The 10973-nt window shown below is 42.3% G+C and overlaps 1 protein-coding gene across 4 annotated transcripts in view; it reads left to right on the top strand.

The window, feature by feature from the left end:
* Positions 1–4381: 4381 nt before the first annotated feature.
* SGSM3 (small G protein signaling modulator 3) overlaps positions 4382–10973 on the top strand; it is an 87370-nt gene continuing 80778 nt past the window's right edge. For all 4 annotated transcript variants that reach the window (XM_068110425.2, XM_078774300.1, XM_068110424.2 and 1 more), the window contains exon 1: positions 4382–4532. The gene's annotated coding sequence lies outside the window, so the exon portion shown is untranslated. The remainder of the gene's footprint in view (positions 4533–10973) is intronic.

The following is a 10973-nucleotide window of genomic DNA, read 5'->3' as shown; positions in this document are numbered from 1 at the left end:
GTGACGTTGAGGAGTCTTCACCTCTTGTTATCATGACACTATCCTCTCTACAGCTTCCAAGGTCGGATTTAGTAGGCCACAGAAATGGCCCTCATTGTCGACTGATACCCCGGCCATTATTGATATGAAGAGGCAAGCATGACTTCAAGGAAACATCCCAGAAAGAAGGTGTCCTCGAGGTGTTTATCGGGCGAAGGCGAGGAAAGATCTTGACTCTTGGTATGGGCACCTGTCCAGTAAAGCTGAGGAAGGTGGACCTCAGACCTGCCTTTCGGTCAATCCAGTTCATGTGTACTGGACAAAATTCAAATCGTACTAAAATACGCCATTTGTGTCTGTCTGTCTGATAAAATACATTCTGTTTTTACTTATCCAATCTGAACCAAACTTGACAGGATGACGAAGGATTACACAATGAAGGTTGTAGCGCATTCATTTGCCCCCCCTCCCCATGGGGGTTCCCCCCTCCCACCCTGCCGAGCGAGTTTCCCCACCATTGCCATCAATGGGGTTGCACGTTGAGATGTATATCGGTGTTAAATTAGCTTTATCGTGGTGTATTTCCAAAGAAGATTTATCGTGGCGTTTTTCTAAAGATGCTTTGAATAACAAAATTAATGATAATCGCATTTTATTAATGTTATTACAAAACAATATTAATACTAATAATGTCCCACTTCCCCAAAGCGTTTTTCCTGCAGTGATAACGTGTATAAATAGCTTATCGTTATAATGGCGTTTCCGTGGGCGCAACGGCTTCTACAGGAAGTAAAAATATTATAAACCACAAACACGTATGATTTGCTTTTTAAACAGTCGCTAATGCTCTTTATAACACTAAATGAAGAAATTTGGAGGAATCCTGACATCCATGAAGTCACGTTTACTTACAGAACTGAGTGAAGATCTACTGTACTCTATATACCCCACAAATGTTGGGTTAATAACATGGCCCTTTCTGCCACTACCGTGACATTTTTCGTAGCGAACTTTTGAAACTCGCTCCTGCTGTTTCATCCGAAACTGAAAGGGAGAAGATCGGATTGTGCTCCTTTACCAAGCAGCTAGCCAGTGCTTGCCAAGCCAGCCGTTCCTTAACGGTTTTGAATGGAGTGCTTGCTTGAATGCTTAAACCACTTGGCGATCTCTTCACAAGAAACTTGGTAAATGAACACACACCCAATGTTCTTGAGACCAGACCATAGATCGAATATAATCTATATACCCCAAAGAGGAACGACCCTTCCTGCCCCTCCCGGAGTCTGCGGGTGTACTAGTAAAAACAAAAGCAGCATTCCGATCATGAAGGCAAGCAGGACACCCTGCCACACCAACGAGGAAACTCTCACCTGCTGGAAAGAGCATTTTGAGCAGGCCCTTAACTCCGGCTGGGTGTGAAGACGTCACCACAGAACTGCTCAATTGTGCTGAGACTCCGATTTGTGAAGTATTACACTGTCTTTCTATAAATGTCTGGAATTCTGGGCATGGGTGGAAAAATGGCATAATAATCCCCATCTACAAAAGCAACACCCCCGCACTAAGAGTAGCTATCGCCCAATCACTCAGTCCCTGGGAAGATATTTGCTCATGTTCTTCTGAACCACATTCACCCCCCTTCTGCTACAACGTAGATGCCCCAGCAATGTGGTTTCACCCCAAACAGGTCTATGATGGATACCATACTAGCCCTCCGCATTCTTTCAAAACTTCATAGGGAATTTCAATGCCCATCCACATTTCTTGACGGTTGCATTATCCGTAAACATTTTCCTGTATAAGAGCCTTGTGTGAGGTTCCGCTCCAAGTTGCAGATTGTGTTCTAAGATGTAATCTGAGAATAACACCTCAACATTGGTCACTTAGGCCCAGGTTGCATAAAGCATCGTTCAGGAAAGATTTTAGGATTTACTTAAATATTTCCTAAAGGTTCCCCTTAATACAACATGCATTTTAAAGGCCATTTTCCCTGCTAGAGCGGGGGTTAGCCTTGCGGTCCCCATGACAATCTTCTCCATTTTGCCCTATTTTCTGCATCTCTCCTTGTTAACCCCCTTGCCCGCATTTCTTCTTCCACCATCTTTAGCCAAGTCTTTTTCAGTCTTCCCCGTCCTCTGCTTCCTTCTACATTCATTTCCATCACTCTTCTCAACCAGTCACTTTCATCCTTCCTCAACACATGACCAAACCATCTCAACCTGTTCCTCTTCACAGCATCAATCACAGGCTCTATTCCCATCATCTTTCGCAATTCATCATTTGTCTTCCTCTCTCTCAACGATACTCCACACATCCACCGAACCATTCGCATTTCCACCCTTTCCAACCTTCGTTGCTGCTCTACGTTCATTACCCATGTCTCGCTCCCATAAATCATAACACTTCTCACACATGCAGCCCTTAATGACACCCTTAATTTGCGGATGGTTGCATACACGAATATTCCTTAATTTTTTCCTTCAACTCGAGGGAGCAACTCTTCGCCCATCCCGAAACACCAACCTTTGTACTAGTGGTGGTCATTTAATTACAAATGCCAACTCTAACCTGTAGGGGGCACTGCAGCAGTGGCACAGTCACCCATCCCAGCAACAATGCTTACCGCAGCCAAGTGCTGCACATTTATGAACTCGAACGGCTCTCAGTAGCGAGCATACCTCCACCTGGTTGGCCATATCACTCAATGGTGAAGAATCACTTAAAAAATTAAATAATTCTCATATCCGAATCCATATTCAGATCTTCACCAAAATCGAATCGATTCGTCCTTGTCACACACACAACCTGTCCACCAAGTTTCATCCAAACCTATCCATAACCTTTTGAGATATCCTGCTATATGATGGTTTTAGCACGATCACTCAATGATGAAGAATCATTAAAAAATTAAATAATTCTCATATCCGAATCCATATTCAGATCTTCACCAAAATCGAATCGATTCTTCCTTGTCACACACCCAACCTGTCGACAAAGTTTCGTCCAAATCCATCCATAACTTTTTGAGATATCCCGCTATGTATCGTTTTTGGCCCTCTCTCCCAATGGTTAAGCATCACTTTTAAAATTCTAGTAGCCGGATCCGGATCTTCACCAAAATCGAATCATTTCGTCCTTGTCACATGCGCTACCTCTCTCCCAAATTTAGTCCAAATCCGTTCACAACTTTTTGAGATATTTTGTTCACAAACGTCAAACAAACAGACAGGGGTGAAAACATAACCTCCATCCACCTTTGGTGCCGGAGGTAATGAATGGATGGATGTTGCATTGTTTGTAAACACTTTAATCAGATGTTGCATTGTTTGTAAACACTTTAATCAGATGTTGCATTGTTTGTAAACACTTTAATCAGATGTTGCATTGTTTGTAAACACTTTAATCAGATGTTGCATTGTTTGTAAACACTTTAATCGGATGTTGCATTGTTTGTAAACACTTTAATCAGATGTTGCATTGTTTGTAAACACTTTAATCAGATGTTGCTCTGGTCTTGTAAATCTCTATGAAAACGAATTGCATGAAAACCTTGAGCCGCTTTACTGGAGTGAGAAGGGAAAAAATTGACGAGGCACCGTCGTCAAGGCAGGTAAACCATGCAGCCACGTATCAGGAAATGCAGTGGAAGCGACAGCGTCCTGGTCTTCGTCATGGTAACGCTGCATTCCACCAATCGCACAAAATGGAATCCCGGAACCCTTTAAATCGCCAACAGCGAGACGCAGGCACAAGTGCGGGATTATAATCTACACGTCATGAAGGTCGTCACCGTGGATCCCGAGGCGGAGTCCCAGTCTCCCAGACTAGACCACTCGAGGGCAGTGCGTCAGTGAGGGAGTCAACAGGTGTTTGTGTACCTCAGGGGCTTGAACGGTATTTCGTTCCTTCACACCTGGGTGTGTGTTCCGGTACCAAGCAGCTTGTAGAGCGCTCGCCAAGTAGCTTAAGCACTCCGTTGGAAACCGTTGCTGAGGAACGGCTGGCTTGGCAAGCGCTAGATAGTTCCTTTGGTAAGTGAACACACCACTGGTATCATTGCTTGATGTGCAGGTGTGTGTGCTTGCTGTTTGGGTAGCAGAATGTGCCCGGTAAGTCTACAAACAAACATACTGCGCAGGTTCCAGGTGGTTTGAGTGTTTCAGGTGAACGGCCTTCTTCGGTTACCAAGGGCAACCGACACACCTAAATATAAAGAATGGTGTTTTGGGTGCAAGTACCAGTACCGTGACTGTTCCTCACAGCACAATTGACTCAGAAAACGTCAATCACAGTAAAAAAAAAAACCTCATTTAATACCTCAAGCATGTTTACACGTTGCAATGACGTAGTCTCGACGGCACCGCGTCGTGGCTGCGTGACGTCACGGCGTCAAGGCAACGACGTGCGTAGGAGGCGGGAGACGAGGGAGGAGGATTGAGGTGTCCGTGGGTCGGGACGGGAACGGCACAATAAGCGCGTGTAGCACCGGGAGGAGGACCCGACCGGACCAGACGGTCCATGGAGGCGCCGTGACCTGCGAGTGGGGAAACGAGGTAGGAGGCGCTGATTCCATCAGCAACCCTACACACCCCACACACACCCGAAAGCCTTGCTCACCGTCTATGTACAATAGTCAATATGTTATCAGTGAGTCTCACCATAATATTTGTGTGTGTGTATGTATGTATATATATATATATATATATATATATATATATATATATATATATATATATATATATATATATATATATATATATATATATATATATATATATATATATATATATATATATATGTGTGTGTATTTATTTATTTATATATATATATATATGTGTGTGTGTGTGTGTGTGTGTGTGTGTGTATGTGTGTGTGTGTGTGTGTGTGTGTGTGTGTGTGTGTGTGTGTGTGTGTGTGTGTGTCAGTGTCAATTGCCCGCACCATATTGTCGGAAGGTGTCTAACAATTATATCACAGAACCGCCAGCTGTCGTTCGTGCGTTTATTCGTTCGTTAACCCCGTCGCTGTCCAGGTATCCTGTTCATCAATATCGCCTCGAACCCTTCGATCCGGTCCCGTGCGTCGGGTTTCTCCGGCTCCCTCTAACCATCTAATGTTTAATTTAACACTATGGATTTTTTTCACGTTTATTTATTTATTTTCTCGTTCCATCCTCACATGCTACGCACAGGTGTTTCCACCCTCAAAATATTAGCAACACACCTTCGCGCATTATAACCTTTCATTGTCCCGGTTATTGTTGCATTTATGAATGCACTACGCATCGTTCGTCATAACGCCATAAACTCACCTCTTCCAGCTCGTCTCCGTCCTCCCCCCGACCCCCACGAGTGCATGCCACGACGTCACGAACGGTATGGCGTGTTCGCGCCGCACCTGCGTTTGTGTTAATGGGATTAAAGTCCTTGTTTGATCCCCCTCTATCGGATGAATGGACGGCTAGCCAATTTGGGTCTACCTCCGAGGATCATATTACAATCAGCAATGTGAATGACATTGTTTTATGACAGCTACTTATGAGCTATAGTATATTACTGGAGGTATTACTTATTACTAGGGCATGCCCGTACTATATATAAGCTAGGACGTGCCCGTACGTGGGTGCCCGTTCCTTCCCAAAAAAAAAAAAAAAAAAAAAAATTTGTGTAGGGGTGTGTGTGTGTAAACATCCTAGGGCGTGCCCGTACGTGGGTGCAAAAAAACATGCGTGCAAACAACAACAACAAAAAAAAACTTTGAAATCACGTGGCAGTAACGACCACAGAACCCCCCCCCCTCTATTTACATGAATGGTTTGGTCCATTCGCAACGACCACAGAACCCCCCCCTCTATTTACATGCAATGGTTTGGTCCATTCGCAACGCCAAAGCGAACGGCGAACGGCTGCTCTCTGATTGGTTGAATCGTTTTTTGGACATAGCTCGGTAAGTAATTGTCCGATTAATATGAAACCTTGAAAAGGCACATCCTCGGGTCCCCAGCAATATACCTGGCAAGTTAAAAGTATATCGGACCCGTGGTTGTCGAGAAACAGCGGTCACAGACAAACAAACGTACAGACAGAGATTACTGGAATTATAGATAGATTACTCCCGCCAGGGACTAATGCATTCGATTGTGTGTGTGTGTGTGTGTGTGTGTGTGTGTGTGTGTGTGTGTGTGTGTGTGTGTGTGTGTGTGTGTGTGTGTGCGTGAACAAGATATCTGGAAAAGTTCTGAACGGATTTGGATGAAAGTTGGTGGGATGATTGCCCTTGGGATAAGGAAGAATTGATTAGCTTTTGGTGAAGCTCAGGATATTATTCCGGATCCAGGAATTTTTTTAAGGATTATTTTTACCATTGGAAGATGGGGCTCATTTTTTTTTAACATTATCTTCTATATATTCTATATTTAACATTGCGATATGAAAATAGTTTTCAGATTTGTTGTAAATGTAGTTTAAACTCGTGGTTATGCGTTAGAGCGGTGTATTTTGATAGCAGCGTCGTCTTCAATGTTCTTTTTCTTTTCTTTTTTCTAATAAACACATATTCTGTCATTTTAAAACCACCAAAGTGTGTATTCGGTCTCCCCGTTTCATAAAATGTATCGTTTGATACGTATAATGCTTTAAAACTGCGTCCTTTTTTTTTTTTTTTACCTCAGAAGAGATCAACATTTACCTCAGCGAATGTCAATCGCGGTGTCAGTATTTGATGAACTTATAAAGACTTAGGTGAGTTATAAGTGTGACAAGCATGTGCACGTGATTCTTCCCAGAAGAATGAGTGGTCGCATTAGCTTGCACGACTTAAAATGAGCGAGTTTTGTTTTCACGTTTGGGCCAGTTTTACATGTTGTATCCCTAAGGAATGAAACGAACGTTTTTTCTGTCTTACAATTTTATTTGAAGTCACACATGCCTCAAAATACACTCACTTATATAGAATTGAACGCTGAATCCGAAAATGTAAGTGAAATTGCCTTGTTTTTTTTTTAACATTATCTTCTATATATTCTAAATATGTATCTGCAGTGTCTGTCTTGTGTTTTGTCTTGTGTTGTCTTGTGTTGTCACTGAACTACTCCCTCAAACTTTTGTGAAATCGTACTATTCCAACTTGACCCACGGCGGGAGTATGCGCTCCACTGAGTGGCGTTCTAGTTATTACTGTATTATTACTGGAGGTAAGGTATTACTGGAGTTTTGATAGCTGTTGGGAAATAAATAATAAAATTAACAAGACGGTATTCATAGAATACTTACCCTGCGCAGTCAACTTGGTGCGAGCCATTTTTCAAAGATTTTTTCTTTGATCCAATATGGCTGCCGCATCACGTGAGCGATGACGTCATAAAATTTTATTCTATAATATAATTGTGTATATTACGCTCAAGAAATTTAAAACTGATCCAACTAATCGTTGCTGTCGAATTATGACGTCATAATGAAGGTACTAATGACGTCCTCTTTAACAATACTTATTCCCCATGCGGAGTTCTTTTCAATGAGGCATGTTTCAATTTTTTCCTATGGAGCGGTTCCGGAGATAGAGAGGGTGCAACCTTTTCGGTTTTTCCAAGATGGCGCTAGTACCATGTGACTTATGACGTCATAATTATCATTGAAATATTATACAGGAGTTGGCTCTCCTATGGTCAAAATTTCATGTCCATCGGACTAACAGTTGCCGAGAAAATGAATTTTAAACATAGGGGCAACACCCCTGGCACACACCTGGAAGAATAAACAGTATACTGCTTGACTAAAAGTATTGTAAACCAACTTCAATGGTTGCTAGAAGACAGGGCAGCATGTAGAATCATAATAACATAATCATAAGATTTTAAACAAACAAAAAAATACCTCTTGGGGGGCAACTCTTCCCCCCCCCCCTCCCCCCCTCCCATCCTGTATACCTCCTCAGATCCAAATTTTTCTAGTGCCCTGAACAAACATTGTTACATCACGGGTGATGAAGGTTTTGGTGAAGTTTTATTGAAATTGTGTATGTAGTTTCAGAGAAAAGAGCAAATACCTATTTTGGGGGGCAACCCCCCAGTAGACCCTTAACGGGCCGATTTTTATTTAATGCTGTGAACAAACTTTGGGACAACACGGGTGATTAAGGTTGTGGTCAAGATTCATCAGAATTGCTTGTGTAGATTCTGAGAAAAAAAGCAAATACTTATTTTGGGGGGCAACTCTCCAGTAGACCCCTCACGGCCCGAGAACTTCGTTCAGGTGAGCTAAAAGTGCAGACACACACGTATGAAACCGATCGCCTAACCTGCTTTGTGCTTTGCGAGTGCATAGTAATAACTGCAATCCTACTAGTAATCCTATAAAAGAGAGGTTTATGAAATTGCCAAAACGACCTCTTAATTGTCAGTAAAAGTTTGCACTTCACGACCCTTTCGCTCTACAGCTTGCTGCCTGACCTGACCTGACCTAACCTGACCTTGCTGTTTTAAAGTTTGTAGACTTTGAAAAGACTTTCCAAGGCTATTGTTTAAGTAAACTTTCATAAATGCACGTGAGCACGGTGCGTCACACCTATTTAGAGGTTGCACCCTGATATTATCCAGATGGTATATTGTCCCCTATTCCCCCAAGTATAATGTCAGGAATTTCTGCCCAGTATCAGTGTTTGATAAGCTTTATAGGGATTGGGATGTCGGTGAGGCAAACATTGTGAAGGGGTTTGAGCATTGCATCATCTTTCTCTTTCAGTGCGCCCTGAAATGACTGACGGTCATGGTGATGTGTAACACGGCAACGGACTGTTTTTGCACATGACCCCGACCAGCTATGAGTACTAAAGCTGCTGATAGCAGAAATCCGACCAAGCAGGGCCAGATGCCAGAGTCAGCTAAATGCCGAAGGCAAGGGAAATGTGAAAGGAGGCATCTTCACGTCCTCCGTGGAACTGCCTATGCCATCGACAGGAGCATATCCAACAAGAAAGAGCAATGAGAGATTGCAGATCCTTGCCAGGATGTGTTTTCAGTGGTTTTTAAGGCTTTTGTATTAAAAAAATATGGCGACCGAACCACGTGACCGATGACGTCATCCTTATTTTTTTCTCTACCAATTTATCCCTAGATGACGCTCAACAAATTTCATCTTGATCGGATGAAGTTTTGTACTTGTCGAATTATGACGTCATAATGGAGGCACCTATGACATCATCATTAACATATTTTATTCCCCATGGAGAGTTCTTTACAATGAGCCATGTCTCAATTTTTTCTATGCGGCACTTTCGGAGATATAGAGGTGCAAATTTTTCGGTTTTTCCAAGATGGCGCGCGTAGCACGTGACCTATGACGTCATCATTTTGTTTTAAATTTTTACATGTGGCGTTGCACCTATGGTGGAAATTTCCTGTCAATCGGACCAACGCTTGCCGAGAAAATCTTATTTATTCTGTGCGGACGAACAAATATACAAACAAACAAACAAACAAGAAATAGCAATCAGAGATTGCAGACCCTCGCCAGGAAATGTTTTTAGTGTTTTCTTGAGGCTTTTGTAGTAAAACAAATATGGCGGCCGAACCACGTGACCGATGACATCATCATTCTTTTTTCTCTCTACCAATTTATCCCTAGATGACGCTCAACAAATTTCATCTTGATCGGATGAAGTTTTGTACTTGTCGGATTATGACGTCATAATGGAGGCACCTATGACATTAACATATTTTATTCCCCATGGAGAGTTCTTTACAATGAGCCATGTCTCAATTTTTTCTATGCGGCACTTTCGGAGATATAGAGGTGCAAATTTTTCGGTTTTTCCAAGATGGCGCGCGTAGCACGTGACCTATGACGTCATCATTTTGTTTTAAAATTTTACATGTGGCGTTGCACCTATGGTGGAAATTTCCTGTCAATCGGACCAACGCTTGCCGAGAAAATCGTATTTATTCTGTGCGGACAAACAAACAGACAAACAAGAAATAGCAATCAGAGATTGCAGACCCTCGCCAGGAAATGTTTTTAGTGTTTTCTTAAGGCTTTTGTAGTAAAACAAATATGGCGGCCGAACCACGTGACCGATGACGTCATCATTATTTTTCTTCTAAACTAATTTATTCCTAGATTATTCTCAAGAAATTTCATCTTGATTGGATGAAGTTTTCTGCTTGTCGAATTGTGATGTCATAATGGAAGCACCTATGACATCATCATTAATACAAACGTAAACTGTTCAGCCTGGCGGAGGTACGCGCCCTACCGAGTGCTGTTCTAGTTGATCCTGTGGCTGAGCTCTCTGTTACTTTTTCGTATTCAAAGCCTAGGCTCATGGAAGAGCTAGAACACTGAGTAGAACAGAACGGAACAGAAAGAACACAGTGGAAAGTAGGGAAAAGCATCAACAACAGAGGGACACTTGGAAGGAAAATGGACAAGCGAAAGCATGAGAGCGAGTGAGGGTGGGGAGGGGAGGGTTTACCTGATGCGGAGCCATTGAATACTTCAGTGAACATGGTAGTATGTGCCATGCTGCCACCTAACTTCACGTGCGGTGTAGCGTTAATTACGTACTATTGGAACGTACCTTTGAGACCTTTAGAACTTTTTAGATCCATTCGACTTTTACAGACCTTTTACTTTAGACCTTTTAAACCCTAAGACCCCTTAGACCGTCTGGACCTTCACAAACCTTTGACTTTAGATCCTTCAAATATTCAGACACTTTATAGAGTTTAGGCCTTTTCCAACTTTTGACTTTAGTTCGACTTTGATCCGAGACATCTTAGACCCCTCTTTAGACCTTTAAGACCCCATTAGACCCTCAAGACTCATTCACTGTTCACTCATTGGTGAATAATTTTTTTTTTTTTAATCCTCGGATCCAGATGTTGATTTGGATCTTCACCAAAATCGATCAATTTGTTCTTGTCCCAAACTCAACCTGTCCACCAAGTTTCGTCCGAATACTTCCATAACTTTTTGAGATATCGTATTATATTGGTTTTG

Source organism: Myxine glutinosa, chromosome 3 (genome assembly GCF_964187855.1).
Source record: "Myxine glutinosa chromosome 3, kmMyxGlut1.1, whole genome shotgun sequence".
NCBI classification, from domain to species: Eukaryota; Metazoa; Chordata; class Myxini; order Myxiniformes; family Myxinidae; genus Myxine; species Myxine glutinosa.
The sequence above is the reverse complement of the archived record's forward strand: the minus strand, read 5'-3'. Positions and strand labels throughout refer to the sequence as shown.